The sequence below is a fragment of the Protopterus annectens genome, chromosome 2.part1, assembly GCF_019279795.1.
Source record: "Protopterus annectens isolate FY-2018-M chromosome 2.part1, PAN1.0, whole genome shotgun sequence".
NCBI classification, from domain to species: domain Eukaryota; kingdom Metazoa; phylum Chordata; order Ceratodontiformes; family Protopteridae; genus Protopterus; species Protopterus annectens.
In genome coordinates, this window is record NC_056729.1 from 1369794958 (window position 1) to 1369813034 (window position 18077).

Here is an 18077-nt window from a genome sequence, read left to right on the forward strand (position 1 = left end):
TAATCCCAGAGTGCTGTTAAAGTGTAGGAAACATCATGTCATGATGTTTTAAACATGTTTTTTGAGTCTGTGGGTGCGGTACTCCTTTAAGGCCCTAAACAAAGAGTGTCCAATCCTACTGTGTAATGTTACTATTAATTCTAATAGTAGTTTGACCAAGAGCAAGGCTATTAGGAGTGGCATGCACAGTGTCACTAAATAGATATGCAAGTTCTCTAAGAGCTTAAATATGTCTCACAAATATCAGCCACAAAGATAGCTTTAAATATAGTTAATAATAATAATAATAAAAGAACAAGAAAATACTCAGTAAATGATCACAGTAACTTCAGAGTTCAAAATCATATTTAAAACAACACTGCAGGACAGTCTCAAATAAATACAGAAAACATCTAAACTAATTTTTACTATATTCTGAATCTAAAAGAAATTACTGTACTTTAGTTAACTTACTTACAGCAAGGCAAGACAGATGTGGTAAGTGGATGTTTCCAGCTGATGCTGCCAGGTCAAAGACAAAATACAAAATGCACAGTCACTCTCTCAGAGAGTTCTTAAATTCATGTCAAATATTACTGCTGGGATACTTGCAACATGACATCACTTTTTGTCACCTGACTTCAATTCCCAGGCTCAAAAATAACCATTGCTAGAAACTGTTAGCATTTAGCATCTCCCTGTGAAAATACATAGCCTTCAGATGTTTGCAGCTGCTAGAAGACATAGAACAATAAAACACTTACAAGACAATGCAGAAGGCTCCGTAGTTTTAGACATCCTGTCTCCTTGCTGCATTCAAACTAACTTTTATGGTGCAGTTATAAAATAATTTAATTTCAACCATTTTTCTGAAGTTTTGCAAGTTAACCTTTCATGTTCCAGTTTCCACTGTTTATATACGTTTACACAACTACAATAGTGTATACACATTTCTGTTATTTTCCAGTAGGGTACACTGTGGATACATCTTTAAGCTCAGTACTTTACACATACTTAGGAACCAACAGTTTGATATACACATACATACAGTTCTAATACATTGGTAACCAACATACAGTATGAACCATGTTAATACTCACAAATGACATATAATTATTTACAAAATTCCAGAAAGCTGGGATGGCAGTGTCTCCTTCTGTTACACTTCTGTATAAATCATATTAATATTCACAAATGACATATAATTATTTACAAAATTCCAGTGAGCTGGGCTGGCAATATTTCCTTTAGTGACACAGGGAAATGAAGATATGTGTCTGATGCACAGTGTGACTATATTACTTAACATGTACTTGTGTAATGCAGTGTTGGTTCACCATGCTACTTGTAGTGGTTACCGACAGATACTGTATGCTGGGATTTGTTATAAGTACACTACATTCATTTGTGTACCTTATGTTGTATGATGTTGTACTGGCTGTATAGCATAGTAGATGGATGACTCACTGTAAGAACATTAACCTAGTATGTGACGTTAGTACTACATATTTGTGGGAGAGATTTGTCTAGCAGACTGAAACACACCCTTGGATAAGAACCCTGCCAAATGGCACACAGAACATCTCAGTGCAATTCAGCAAATGCCATCTACCTGACTGGCTGGGTGACCATCATCTCAACATGGGGCATCTGCCTGTATCCCTCTTGGACTGGGGCAATATCTGCTGATCTTGTAACTATGTGTATGACTATGTCTATGATCATGAGGGCTGTATGGTTATTGTTCTAGTGCAGTTCAAACATCCTACATGATGTACAATGCTCTGGCACACACCCACACACACACACACACACACACACACACACACACACACACACACACACACACACACACACACACACACACACACACACACACACACACACACACACACACACACACACACACACACACACACACACACACACCAAGTGGGTTGGAACAAGATTAGAACCCCTACCTATCTAGTCTTATACAGGCTCACACACAAACTTGGCTATGTTAGGGCTAGCACCACTTCCACTCACTGTGTAAAGGACATGCCAAGGCACACACGTATTGCAAGTTGGCTGTATGTAGATGTGAACACTTACCTATGTAATGGTACATACTACAGATCACAATACATGTTGCATGCAATGCACCTCATGTCTGCTAGTACTACCAGTTTAGGACATATTATGCTTGATGACATAAGCAGGCCTTGTGTTCAGTCCTTTGGGGGCCACATCACCTGCTACAAATAAAATACTGCAAAATCCTACCTATGTCTAGGTTACGGATGTTATACCATATGAATATGTATACACTCACCAAGTGGGCTGGAGTGAGATTAGAACCCCTACCTATCTAGTCTTATACACTAAAGATCACAGTACTTATTGCATGTGCCATGGCTTACGTCTGATATTACACTGTCAGCTGGTAGTCTTAAGGTGGCTGACATCATCAGGCTTTGTAGAAGAGGAAAGTTTGGAAGCCAGCAGCAAGTAAAAGGCCCAAAAAGCACATAACCATTGCAGGTGAATAGCTCATGAGGGCATGTCCATTGTTTTGCAGGAGAATACACACACACACACACACACACACCGGGTGGGTTGGAGTGAGATTAGAACCCCTAACTATCCATTCTCATACACTACAGATCACAGTACTTATTATACATGTCCCAGATTAAGTGTTGCATATGTGATTGCAGGCACAGTGCGTGTGCATTGCACAAACTAGGCTTGTGTTGAATAGCATTTGTGGTCTGCAGAGTGATATTGCTTCATACTGTTATCTCCATCTAGTATCCTAGCAGTGAGATAACTGTTGTTATCCTAGCTATGTGTGTACAGCTACCAGTATGGCCATATGTGGCAGTTTGCAGTTACATAGGCGAACCTGTGGGCAGGGACAATGTGCCCTGTCCATACATGCATTGACAACATTATACATTACACCACATGCTCACCTGTGTCCGTCTATGTGGTGACATCAAGCAGGCACAGGGGTCTGTAGGTAAGTGGATTATGTACTATTACACCCTTAGTTTGGATCCTTTGAGAAACAGTATGGTTGTGTGATAGTGCAGATTTACTCACCATTATTAAGGTATATCAGACAATACAGACATCCACATACATATTTCTGTATATAACAGGGATGTATATAGAAATGTAGCTGTGTGGGTCTGTATGCTATGTATATGTGTTATGTAGATATAGGGGGAGTGTATGTATCATTTAATATATATAGCTAATCGGTCAATTATTATTTTCTGCCACTCACCGGAACGCCGACGCCCTGGTCGCTGCCACCTGTAAACACCTAACACTATATCTTCCCACCAGGAATGCTGCCATTTAACCTAACAACTGGGTGGCAGAGTCTTCAACTGGTATATTTTGACCTCCTAACTTTCTTATCGCTTTCCTTTGGGGACAGCAGACAGTGAAGAACAGTAGGCGAGAAGCTGGAGCGATTTCCCGTTTACCGCCCTCTATCCTTGGAGGGACGCATAGCATATTTGACGTACTACGGTAACTGCTGTTGTGGATTGTATTGGGTTTGTATCCCATAAGTGGGAGCAGTCAAATCTGCGAAATATTGTGTAATTTGGGGTGTGCTGCTTTCCAGGTCTACAAAGATGGGATCCCCAATGAAGTTCTGAAGACTGTGATCCTTAGGATAGCAAATCTGTAAATTTTGGAGTTTTGGAGTATTCCCACCATTTTGAGTTTCTCCTGCAGAGAATGTGTTTTAGTGAACAGAATGCTGGGGGAAAAACATGTCACTATACAGGAAGGTGCTGGTGTTAAAAAAAAATAAGATGAAGTGTTGTAGCTCGCGTTCTCATCGGGAAACCGAGAAAGAAAGCAATCTATATTCAACCTTGTATTGAGTGTCCTGACTGCTCCAAGAACCCTTGAACCACCTCAAGCATTACCTAAGTGGACCGTCCTCTATTTTCTGCTGCCCTGTGCTTCCACCTGATTGTACTAAAGTTACTAAGTATGTTTTTACACCTGACCCATTTTGAAGGCTAATCTGCCTAATTTATACTGTAATTACATGTTATAAAGTAATTTAGCCTCTGGGTCAGGAAAGCCTGCAGCCAGTCCTCCTTCCCTGTCTTTAGCCTCCTGAAGGATATACCCCTTGCTACCTTCCTTATCCTTTTCACCTGTGGTGTCTTTACCCTGGCTACCTGCTGTTACTTCTAATTCTGCCCACTAGGTGGCAGTATACAATAGGTTTTGTGCCCTTACTCTGTCCTTATTTCTCACAAAGTCCCTGCTCATTGAACGTCTTTTTCCTTCTGCTTCCTTTACATCCCTTCCCTAGGAGCCCGACTTCTCCTACTTCTACTTACCTCTCTATTTCTAGGTTGTACCTCCTCTTCTCCTAACTACTATACAGTTTAGTGCTTTATAGTTCCACTCTCCTCTCTGTCCTACTCCCTATTCTGCTTTGCTAGCAGCTACCTGCCTGCTTTGCTACCTCTCCCTACATCCTGCTGCTCACTGATTGTCTCTGCTCACTCTGTCTCTACTTGCTCTGGCCCCGCTACGCTCTCCTCCCTACCCCCAATTCCCACCCACCCCCAGGGGTCCTACACTTATACTTCACTAAACACTCCCCCTATTTCTCTCAACCAATCTCCATCAATCACTATCTCTACTACTGCCTCCCATTCTTTTTCATCACCTATTTATCTCCAACTCTTTTCTCCCCTATTTCCACTCTCTCCTTTTTCCTGGCCTTGCCATACTTCATACTCCTATTCTATAGTACCTAACTGTTAACTATAACCTCTGCCTATCTCCTTTTTCTCCTTTTTCTCTTCTTCTTTTCTCCTTTCACTCAGAATCCCTTCTCTGTAAGCTGGCTCATTTCTACTTGTTCTTCAACTCACATTCTCTTACAAGCAGTAGTCACCTGACACTTACTCACTATCATGTCTCCTGTACTCAAAGCTTATTTCACATATATCCTACTCTTTACCACTACTATAGCCTCCCTATCCATACCTTATTATTGTACCTTCTTTGAAAATATCACTTTACATGAACAAAACCTTCACCTCCAACAAACTTTACCAACCTCTTTTTTCAATACCCTCACTCATAGTAACATAACCTGTTCCTCTAACTTTCTACTTCCTAAATACCACAGAACAACTCATATATCATTCTACTTCAACAAAAAGAATCTTTACAACTCACCAAAATCCCTCAAATTCCATCTTAATTCCCAGCACAACCTCCTCCTACATGGAGATATTCATCCTAACCCTGGTCCCTATACTAATAATAATTTTAATCTAAATAATATTACTTCACCGACACCAACATCATGTACTAAAACAGCCAACTCCCTACTAATAGCACAACTTAATATAAGAAGTTTAAATAACAAAACTCATCACCTCCATTCACTTCTTGACTTACATGCATTCGATATTCTATGTCTTACTGAAACTTGGCTAAAACCCTCTATTCAAGATCAGGAAATCACCCCTCCTGGCTATAATATACTTAGATGTGACCGCATAAGGAAGAAAGGTGGAGGTGTAGCTATTATCTATAAATCTAATCTCCAAATCACCCTCTATAATGAACTTCCATCACTGGACTCCAAAGCCGAAATATTATCTATCAAACTAAACATTAACAACAACAAATCGATTTATCTAATTTGTATGTACCTTCCCCCTGGAAATAATACTCATATTCTAGAAAACTTACGTAGTTCACTTTCTAACCAACTACCTCAGGAAACCATAATACTTGGCGACTTCAACATTGACTGGATGACCTGTTCATCCGAGCACCCTACCAGCCATATAAATCTTTATGGCTTCTCTCAATTAATAAACACGCCAACTAGAATCCATAAACCCACAAAAAAAGAAACAACTCTTGACTGGATCCTTACTAATAACCACCCAAACAAGTACTCTCCAGGAACTCTTCCCGATAATATTAGTGACCATATGCTCACATATGTTATTAGACAAAAATTGCATAACCCAACTACCCATAAACTTAAAGTGTCTCGCTCAAACAAATTCTTTAACCCTGATAAGTTTCTGACTGAATTGAAAGCATGTGACTGGTCTCCAATGACTAACCTCGAACTAAACGAAGCAGTGGCCTACTTTAATACCAACTTTCTACAAATCCTTGACTATCATGCTCCCATTCAATCTACTAGGATAAGAACCAAATCAGCCCCATGGCTTACTAAGCAAACTAAACAAAAAATGCTCCTTAGAAACAAAATTTGGGCTAAATGGAGAACTACCAAATGTACATCTGATCACCTACTCTTTAAGCAATTAAGAAATGCCACTAAGAAAGATACTCTTTCAGATAAAAAGGAATATTATCTTCACCTTCAACAAACTAGTCAACAATCCCCCCAAAAATTCTGGACAGGTATTAACAAACTTCTTAAACCAGGACATTCAACTACTCCTACCCCTTCAGGCTTTAACCTCAAAAACTCCACCCTGATCCCAGATGCCTTTAACAAGTATTTTACAGAAGCCATTCAAACCCTAGCTAATTCATTACCCTCTTCTACTACCTCCTTACCTAATACCTCTAACACTTCATCTAATGCCTTTCACATTCAACCAGTTCCTACATCCCTTATTTATAAGCTTCTCAAGAAACTTAAACCTTGCACCCCATCCGCTGACCAACTCCCATCAGAATACCTACAAATTGCTGCAAAAGCTATATACTACCCCATATCCATTCTTATTAATAGGACTATCTCTGAAGGAAAAATCCCCACCTTGTGGAAAATATCTCATATAATACCTCTACATAAAGGGGGCTCCTCTATTGAACTCTCAAACTTTCGCCCTATTGCCTTACTCTCCCCATTAGCAAAGATTATGGAAAGATGCATACATAAACAAATTCTTAACTACCTTCTACAAAACAAACTTCTAGCCAATAGTCAACATGGTTTTAGACCTTCCCACAGTACTACAACTGCCCTCCTTTCCTTCTCTGATGCCATAAATAATAATAGGAACAACAATCTTTTCTTATCAGCACTATTCCTAGACCTGTCAAAGGCCTTTGACATGGTTAACCATAATATACTTCTTGACAAACTAAATCTCTATTCACTTGGCTCCCAAACTCTTCAATGGTTCAGGAGTTACCTCCAAAATAGGCAACAAGCAGTGCTATGGGACAACAACCTATCCTCCTTACTCCCAGTAAACATTGGGGTTCCACAAGGCTCAATCCTAGGTCCCCTTCTCTTTTCTTTATTTATCAATGACCTTCATTTGAATATACCCCAAGCCATCTGCATTCAATATGCTGATGACTCAACTCTAATCTGTGCTGCTAATAACGTTTCCTCCCTCCAGTCCCTCACCCAAACAGTCTTCCATAATGTAGAAAAATGGTTTATGGAACACTCCCTCCTTCTTAATCCCAAAAAGACAAAACTTCTTCTCTTTACCCCTACGCACAAATCACCAACACCTTTCTTCACTATCTCCTCTAACAATGCTACCTGTATTAGTCCAGATATGACCACTGCCTATTAGGTGTAACTATTGACAACCATCTTAATTTTGATGACCACATTAACAACACCATTAAATCAGTTAACAAAAAAATCGGTACTCTCTACAGAATTAAACCCTTTCTTACCCCAACTGCTAGAAAAACAGTAGCCCAGACCCACCTGATCTCCACCCTTTTCTATGCCTCTGCTATATATACAAACTTGTCTAAAAATAACATCACCAAACTTTCTACCTGTTACAATAGTATTACTAGATTCATTACTGCCACCCCTTTTAGAACCCACCATTGTCTCAACCTCAAGCAACTAGATTGGTTAGAACTCAACAACCACTTACTCTATCAACAATTAATTATCATTCATAAGACCCTTTACTACCCTGATGCTACCCCTAGCCTTACAAAACTGATTTCACCTTATAAAAACCTAGCCACACTACGCTCGGCTAATAAACTCCTTGTAGCCTTAACCAAATCACAGAATAAAGCTGGGGACTCATTATTTTCAAATTCTGTCGGAAAATCTGGAATCAACTACCTCATGAAATAACAAACCTAGACTCTACATCCCTTTTCAAAAGACATATCAAAGAACATCTTAAAACTCAATGGCTGTGTCCTTGTGCTAATCCTGACTGAAATTATTTCTCCTCTACTCCCAACTTCCCCCCTTTTCCCAACTGTGCCTCTAAACAACTTATTTTAACTGTTGACAGTTTTATCTTTGAGATTGTCTCTAACATTTTTTTTCTCTTCTTCCCTCCACCATGTTATCACATCTTGAGTTTTTTTTTTTGTATCTAACTGCAGAATGTTGCTTACCTTGTAATTTTATTGTTAACCAGCTATTTTCTGAAAAATTGTTGTCCTGCTTTTTTTTGTTTCCGTTAATTCATACATAAGTCCACCTTTGTACTTGTTGTATTATGCTTAATTATTTTTTATTGTTAATGATTGTTTACTTCTTGTAATTGGAGCTTTTCTCCCCGGGCCTCTACTGAAAACGGATATTTGTCCAGCTAGACTAGCCTGGTCAACAAATGTAAAATAAAATAAAATAAAATAAATAAAATAAATAATATATCTATTTGACACTACATAGTGATAGATATACTATGCATGTGAGAGAGTGATAATGACAGATGGATATGTATAAGTATATGTCTGTATGTATAGACATTTATACAAAACAGGTCATTTTGATGAAGGGGCAACAGAATTGTGTTCATTTTAACTAAGTATCTGGGCATGCCCAGTGAGACTGACGACCTTCAGTACTTATAAAGTGACGCCAGGCCACATATATCTGTACTCCAGTCTGGGATTTTGTATGTTAAAGACATTAACATCCACCTGTTTCTGCAGAACTGCATTACATTCAAAATGTCCACAGCATTCCCCAGCTGTGTGTTGTACTTAATATGTGAGTGGGGTTGGTAATGTTACACCATCAACAGACTGACTGTCTGCAAACCTCTCAACTATCCTGATTTTCAAAGATTGTCCAGAGTTTTACCTCATATGTTTGGTCTGTTCCTCACATATTTGTGGCCTTCTGGTGAATTATTGAATATTGATGTCATTACATTATACTAACTACAGACAAGCATTTGTGTTTCAGACTTTATATCCTTCGGACAATATGTAATAATGCAACACCTTTACTTACAGCAACTTTCTAGGTTTATGGGAACAATATTTAAAATCTGTCCCTATGTTTGGGCCTTTGTCCCCCAAATCTTTTTGGCTTTGTCCAGATTTCTTGCACTAAGAGGTTGAGAGGTATGATAGCCTGTGAAAACACCAATATAGTACTACCTCACATGCAAAAGATGTGAGTAATTCCATATTAGAACCATCAACACCATCACCTATGCTAGCTTCCCTAGCCCACTGAGCCACACAAGTCACCAGACAGAGGAGTCATTCATCACACAATCAACAACATAAATATGTACATTGTTATCCTGCACGAAGAGAGCCATATAATGTGTGTGGGATATCTATGTTATAGCCCTGAGATTGCCTAGTCCACTGATATACCATAGCTGATTTTCTGTTAAAGCAGTTATATGGATACACTCCTGTGTTGGGGTGGGAGAATAACAGCACACGATCAGCTTGGGTAGAGAGTTGTCAACATATCATGTGTGGCCACTGTTTAACATCTCCCTTGCCAGATGTCATGAATATTCCAACTATGAGGCCTAGTGAACATTAAGGACCACATACTATTAGACTGGTTAAATGTAGTCCCATGTGGATGTTACATCTGTCCAAATAGCCAACTATATTTCCTTGCATAACAGCAGCAGATCCATACATATGATACCATATTATAGTAATCCTTACAATTAGTGTGTAGGTTAGAGACTTAACTTGCAAATGCAGCAGTTGACAGACCTGTAGCTCAGGTTTGACTTTGTGTGATGCAAGCAGTACACAGCCAATACATGGATAGGTATAGGTTATGTGGGTTGCCTGGCATCAGCTATTTTAATATATGTATGGGAGTAGGAGTAAGGTGTCATTTGTTAGGGCACTAGGTTGTCAGTGAATGTGCTATGCATTGTTTCTTAGCCTATGCCAGGGCGTACTGGGCATGTCTATGTCTGCCTACAGGGACATCATCATGGTGCTTCTCCTCCGAGTCCTCATGTGAGTGCGGCTGTGGTGACCTAGGCACTGGTGGGGGGCTGTGTATCCCTTCCCTTTGCTGATCCTGCTGCAGTTGTTTCCTCAGGATCATACTGTATAGCATGGCACATATTGTGAACATATGTGCACATGTGGCTGGGGAATACTGCAGGGCTCCACCAGATATATTGAGGCGCCAGAACCGTGACTTCAGCAGTCCAAACACACTCTATTATTATGTTACTAGTTTGCACATGTGCCTCACTATGGCATTCTTCTGTTGGTGCGTGTGCATTTCTGATAGGTGTCATAATCCACAGTTCCAGTGTGTAGCCAGCAGCCCTCAGTAAATGGCCATGTGGGATGTCCCCCATAGCAAACATCTGGTACAGCTGTGATGTGTGCCAGATATGGGAATCATGATAACTGCCAGGGCTGCCAGCACACATAACCATGATAATGACCTGGGCATTGCACACGACCTGGCAGTTGATGGAATGGTACCCCTTGCAGTGGAGGTAGATTCTACCCTCCTCACCAGGTGGTGCCTTGATGTGTACATGAGTGAAATCTATGGCACCCAGTACTTCAGGTAATTTGCTACATGGTAGAAGTGTTATATAGTGCTGGCCCTCACCTCAAGGGTGAGGGGAAAATAAATGTGCTCACTGACATGTGGTAGCATAGCATCCAGGAACTGGTATAGTACCCTGGATGCTGATGACTTCCCATGTTGGCGCGTACATGCCACCCCCAGCAATGCTTACTGTATCGCAAACCTGCTTACTTTCCTGTAAGCAGCATGGCACGATGCCTACATGGTAAAAAAGACTGTATAGGCTTTATTAAATTCCCCCCACAATCACACACACACACACACACACACACACACACACACACACACACACACACACACACACACACACACACACACATATGTGTGTGGTGTGTCTACATATATATATATATATATATATATATATATATATATATATATATATATATATATATATATATATATATATATATATATAGGTTCATAGGTAGATACTAAGCTATCTGCCCTAGGGCATTTATAAGCCTAGCCAGAGTGTATTTGGCTTCCGCCTCCCTATTAGATTAGCCTACTGTGCCTCTGTAAAGTAGGTCACAGAAGGTACCCTTTTAAGATTAGTTTACTGTGCCTCTGTTTAGCAGGGACACAGGAGAGATCCCAGGGGTGAATTTGTGATTTCCCATCCACGCGTCCAAATTTTGCTTGAAGAGGGTCAGCGAGGGGCTATGTCTAACATGAATTGGGATTCTATTCCAGAGTGAGGGGAGCCTCTGGGAAATGAATGTGTCCCTCCAGCATGTCCTATTTATTTTTGTGCTGAAGTTTAGGTCCCTGGAGCGTGTAGCTCTAAGGGACTTGGCTTTTTTTGAGGTGGAGCGTGTCCATTAATTCTGAGTTTGACATGGCTTTGTACGTCAGGCATAGATCGCCTCTGAGTAGGCGGTAAGCAACTGAGTAGAGCTGGAGTTTCTTTAGTCGAGCTGTATAGGACATCTGTTTGTAACCCATGATCCTCTTGGTGAAGTACTTTTGGGGTCTCTCCAGTTGCTGCAGGTGTCGGGTAAGGTACATCCCAAAAGGGGCATTGTATTCAATTATGGGCCTGATGAGTGATGAGTAGAGGGGCACAATGACCTCTCTTGATCTAGATGCGAACCCTTTCGTGATAAGGTGGGCTATATAGAAGGTCTTTCTAACCACTTTGGCAACGTGATTATCAAAGGAGAGATTACTATCTACGTTGGTCCCCAAATCTCTAATTACTTCTTCCATACTTAATGGATTACCACCTATGTGGTAATTTGTGGGCACCTTGTTTTTCCCAAAGGGGATGACTATGCACTTTTTAGCATTTAGCTTGAGGCCGTGGCACTGGCACCAAGCATCTGTCTCTGTGAGACCCTTTTGGAGGATGCTTGTGTCAGCTGGAGATTCGATTATGGCCCCCAGTTTGCAGTCATCTGCAAACTTTGTCAGCCATAATCCCCCCGTGTTAGCCTGAACCTCAGAGAAGTATATACCGAACAAGAGAGGTCCCAGAACTGAGTCCTGTGGGACGCCACTTGTAACTGGTTTGGATTCGGACATGACACCTGTGATTCTGACCATGTGGGTTCTATCTCTGAGCCAGTTTGCAACCCATCTTGTGATATAGGGGTTGATATTTAAGCTGGTAAGCTTATTTATGATGCCCGAGTGGGGTATTGTGTCGAAGGCTTTTGCGAGGTCCAGGTAGGCTGTGTGGACTACCTTGCCCTCATCTATGGCTTTGGTAACTGTTTCAAAGAAATCAACTAGGTTTAAGAGGCAAGATCTGCCCTTAACAAAGCCGAATTGGGTAGGGTCCAGTGTCTGGAGGCTCCCAATGTCTTTGTTTATGAGTTCCATGATAATACGCTCCATAGCTTTACAGACCAGACTAGTCAGGCTTATGGGGCGATAGATTCCGGGGTCTGTTGTGGCACCACCTTTGTGGAGTGGGACCACTGTAGCTGTACACCATTCTTTGGGTGCATATCCTGTAGTAAGGCTAAGTTTGAACAGTGACTTAATGTAAGGGCTCAGTTCTTCTTGGAGCTCATGTAAGACACAGCCTGGGACACAGTCCGGTCCCATAGATCCTGTGTTTTTTGCTTTGGAGAGGGCAGCTTTCAGCTGTGCATCTGTGATGTCAGGGAGGTTACATTCAGTTGGGATAGGCGTTTGCTCCTTTGGGGGGGAAGGGGGGGGAGTTTGCGCTGAATCTGTCTGCCAGGATGTTGGCTATGTCTGTAGGTTCGGTATATTTTGTACCGTTATGCAACAATTCAGAGCATATCTGGGAGTTTCCACTCATGTTTCTGACATAACTAAAGAAGGCCTTGTGATTATCTTTAGTGTCTAGGGCAATTTTTCTTTTGAAACTGGCCTTTGATGATTTTATGAGGGATCAAAGTTTCTTGCTAATACTGATCAGAGATGCATTCCCTTTTTGGGATTTTGCTCTATCATGTAGTAGCTTCCTCCTTCTGTTGTATAGCTTATTTATGGCTGGGGTCCACCAGACCAGTCTCCTGTTTTTGGAGGAGTGAGTCTTGGTTTTATTTGGGATAGCACGATCCATGCATTCCTGCAGGTGCTCATAGAATGCATTTGTAAAGGATTCTGCGGATTGGGCTATATTATCCTCTGGCCCAGGGGCTTTGAAGGATTCCACCTCAGTCTTGAGAAGTGCAAAGTTGGCTTTTGAGAAATTCTTTACAGTGATTTCCTTGGCTGGGGGTGGGGACGGGATATGGATGTCCAGGGAAATTTGTTTATGGTCTGATCTTACCAATGAGGGGTTTACCTCTGGTATGGAACATAGAGTCCCCATGTTGGTGATGACCAGGGCCAGTATGCTGTTCCCTCTTGTGGGAGTGGTGACCAGTTGTTCCATTGCGTTAGAGTTTATAAATTCAAGGAACCGTTGGGTGAGGGTGTTTGGGCTTGAGTAGTTTTCCCAGTCAATGTTTGGGTAGTTGAAGTCACCCAATAACATAATGTTTGGAGAGACCTTCATATTCTCCAGTGTTCTCAGGAATGCCAAGTGGGGTTCCTGTAATAGGGAGGGTGTTCTGTAGCAGGCTACAAACTGAAAGGCAGTTTTGCACACTGTTAGTTGCACATGGATGGTTTCCGATGCTTCGTGCAGTGCCACTAACCTGGAGGTGTAGGTATCTTTGATGAATATAGATACCCCCCCCCTCCTTTTGTGCTTCGGTCTGAGTTTTGGGGCCGAAACGCATGGTATGAGTTATAACCTGGTAGTGCTGGGGTGCTCTCAGGAGCCTTGAACCAGATTTCTGTTACTGCACAGACATCGATTTTCTCCATACTGAGGAGTGTCTCAACTGCATGCATCTTGAGGTTTAGACTTCTGGCATTGAGTAGCATTACCTTTAGTTTTTTTATCTTTGGGTTGTCTATGGAGGTGGGTTTGTCCTTTGAGCCTTGCCTAAAAAAGGCACTATGGGGGTGGCAAGAGCCTTGGCCAGTATACGAAAGCCTAAGGGTGACAGGTGCAAGCCGTCCCTAGCGAAGCAACGTGGCTTGTCGAGCATGTCATCCCAGGCTGACAGACACTGGATCCCCTTTGAATGACACCAATACTTTAGCCAGTTGTTGAAACTGATCATTTTGTCTTTATACTGTGGCATCATTCTTGGTGAGGGCAAGATGCTACTCAAGGTCAGGGACATACCAGCCTGGGCTACATGGTCAGAGAGCTCCTCTATGTCTCTTTTCATGTAGTCCAGGGAGGTACATCTCAGGTCATTCACACCAGCATGGACAATGACGGAGTCATACTTGTACTTACTTTGGAGTGACCTGAGTGCTTGCATTATGTGGCAGATCCTGGCACCCGACAGGCAGCTTACAGTGACCTTCTCCTTGTTCAGTCTGGTGAGTGGGACGTCAGTGTGCCGGACAATAGAGTCCCCTATAACAAGTGTATTTGGTGTGTTGTTTGGCCTTATGGGCTGTGACTGTGAGGCACACTGATTTTGTGAGATATGTGATTTGTGGGTATTGTTGAGGGGTGGCTGTTGCTTGGATATCTGCTTAGGAGGTCTTTGCTGTTTAGGCAGATTTTTATTTAGAGCCTCCGAGTATGTTTTTGTGTGTTTATGTGTTGGGTATGCAGATGCAATAGGTCTGTGTGAGACTGGATTTGTGGTGTGGGTGGTTACCTTTTCCTCCTGACTGACTGTGCCAGTCTTGGGTTGAGAGAGCTCTGCCTCCAGTTTGGCTGTGTAACTGCATCTCTCACATGTATTAGCGTTTGATAGAAGGAGGAGAGGGTTGTTTGTGTACATAAGGCAATTGTAACATTGCCTCAAAATTCCCAGATTAACCAGCTGGACTGGAGTGTAACCTTGAAAATGACCCTTGGACATACCAGATTAGTATAGGGAACTGTTTCTTTTTACTGATCAGATTAGGGAAGGGAACGGATTTTTCACTTGATCAGGAAGGACCAATCTGGAATCTAATACTTATGAGAAGTCAAGGAGGGTGTAGTGCTTTAGTTAGTTAGTGTTTCCTTATAAGAGCTGAGCAAGTGCAGGGCTTTAGAAAGAGAACAGAGTGACTACTTTGAGAGTTTGAACAGTTCTAAGGAAAAAAGTGAAGAGCAGACGTTGTGGAGCCTGGAATAGTTTAAACCTGTTTAGGCGGCGCTACCCGACGCTGCTCAATGCCAAAACCGCGCAAAAAGAGAGTTGTAGGGTTTTAAGAGAGAGACATCAAGGAGTTTAGAATTGACCCAAAATGGCCAATAAAACTACAGCTTCTAGGTAGTAACCACTCCTCCAGGGACAGGCAGGCTGTTCAGTGTTAACCACTCCCACTGGTGAACACAGAGACTTCCCTTTAGCCCAAGCAAGCACTGGCCTTCTAGAAACTTCCAAACAGTTCAGAACAGCAAATCTGTAACTGAACTTTCTAAACTTTCAGAAAGTGGGAAAAAAGCAAGATTTTTTTTTTTTCTTTTTGTTGTAGTTTAAAGGTAGCAGAGATACACAAGCAGCAAAATAATCACAACAGTACAATAAATGACCCCACACTTGAGTGCTAGGCCAAAATCAGGTAAAATGCAGTTTTTAGAGAAAAAACGATTTTAAATTAAGTGCAACACAGGAAATGCAGTAAACAGGCTCTAGATGTGTTCCAAGTACTGTTACTGTTACAGATATAAACTTTAGAAAGCCGGAAAATGCCAAAAAGTAGGCGGCAAAGCAGTAAAACTTAACAAAAAATCAGAAGAAAATACTTAAAATCACAAAAGTGGTTCCTTTTCTTCTCTCAGCGTTTTCTCCTCTTGATAGGTGCTTCAGCAACAACTAGCAAGCCTGAAAAGATGCCAAAACCATGAGGTTTTAAGAGAGAAAGATCAAGGAGTTTAGAATTGACCCAAAATGGCCAATAAAACTACAGCTTCTAGGTAGTAACCACTCCTCCAGGGACAGGCAAGCTGTTCACATTCTCGAAATACTGAAATCTCAAATTTCAGTATCTCGAGACTAAAATATCAAACGCCCAGTTGCGAGAAGTCCACATAACCGAATCTGTAAATGTCGAATCAGTGGTTGTGGTGGTGCACTGTGTTAATGGATAGATGGAGATTCAGGTAAGTGTTTATATTTTAAGGGTTTTGGGTAGGGATTTTAGTGTGTGTTAGTGCGTTGGGAAGTTAAAGATTTAGGTTATGGTATGTAGGTAAGAGTGTGAGGGGTCTATATCAGAACATTGAAAGTTCATACTTTCGAATGTTCTTACATCGACTCCTATTCAGCGAACGCTGAAAATAGCAAAATGACAGAAAACCAATTTTTTTCCTAGGGAAAGAATTTGGTTGTCCGTTTCTGTCGTTTCGCTATTTTCAGCACTGTGGTGTAAAGTTACGGGTCTGGTTCAGGTAAGTGTGCGATTGGGCATGGGTTAGGTAAGTTAAGGTTAGGGAGCGAGGGAGGTATGTGTGCAATTGTGTGGATGTGAGGGTTAGGGCGGGTTAGGTGAGTTAGGGTTAGGGCACGGGTGAGGTGAGTGTGCGACAGTGACGGACCTTAGGGTTAGGGTTTGGGTTAAGGTAAGTGGATAGTTAGTGGTGTTTGTACAGTTTAGTGTAGGGTTAGCTGTAAGATTTTGGGTGTATGTTTGTGGATTGCTGTTTGTTTGGTGTGCTTGTGTTGTGTGTATGTTTTGGAACAGCAAATTTTTTCCCTAGAAAAAATCTGCTGTTCTGAATGTTCGAAGTTGTCAGCGTTCGCTGATTAGGAGTCGATGTAAGAACATTCGAAAATGTGAACTTTCGGTGTTCTGATACAGATGCGAGTGTGAGTGTGTAAGTGTTGAGAATGGTGGTGTTTGTACATAAGTGATCGTATGTGATGTGTGTGCGAGGGGAATGCAGAGTGTGTAGTGGTAGGTTTAGTGTCTTTGTCTTTTTAGTGCGACCTAGGAGTAAGTATATATAAGTAGCAGGGGTGTGGGGGGCCCAGAGTTGGTTTGTGCATTTGTGTTGTTGTGTTTGTATGCATTTTGTTTGTTTGTTGTAGTATGGGGAGGAAGGTGTATGTGTGTTTGTGTGGTGGAGGGTGTATTTAAAAGTCACGATTTTGAATTGTGCGCTTTTGGGGTTTCGGTATTTTGAATTTTCGGCTTTATAGTCTTGAGATACTGAAATTCGAGATTTCAGTATTTTGAGATTATAAAGTGAATATATATATATATATATATATATATATATATACAAAACGTTTGCCCAAGATGTCCAAAAGTAGTTAAACTCAATAACGAAACCCAAAATGGATGTGGCGTGGTGAAGCTTTAAACAAATCCAGCAAGAGAACCGTTCATATGAAACAAAACAGCGTTTAATGACAGAAAACGTTAGCGCTATCGAGGTAACCCTCTTCTTCAGATGTTATACATTTAAAAATCACTGAATCACTTTTATGTCCCTTATAACAATACGTCATATCCTATAGCCTGCAAGATGAACATTGCATCATTTCCTATCACATTAAATAAACATTCCTAATAGTAAAAACGCCAAAAATACAAAACAACTAACACATATCATAAATACATCCTGCCTTTATGAAAACTGCTGGCAAATAGAATGAGTAACAAATATTCAACATGTATAAAAACATGTATAAAAACATAAATGAGAAACAACATATATAAAAAAGCATATATAAAAGTAATAAAAATGAAAAACATTTATCACTAACACTAATGTATTATTGCTAATAAACATTCACTGTACTTCCATTCACAGCTCATTAAATGGATCTAATTCTTAATAGACCTAGTTTTTAATATAGGCTTAAGT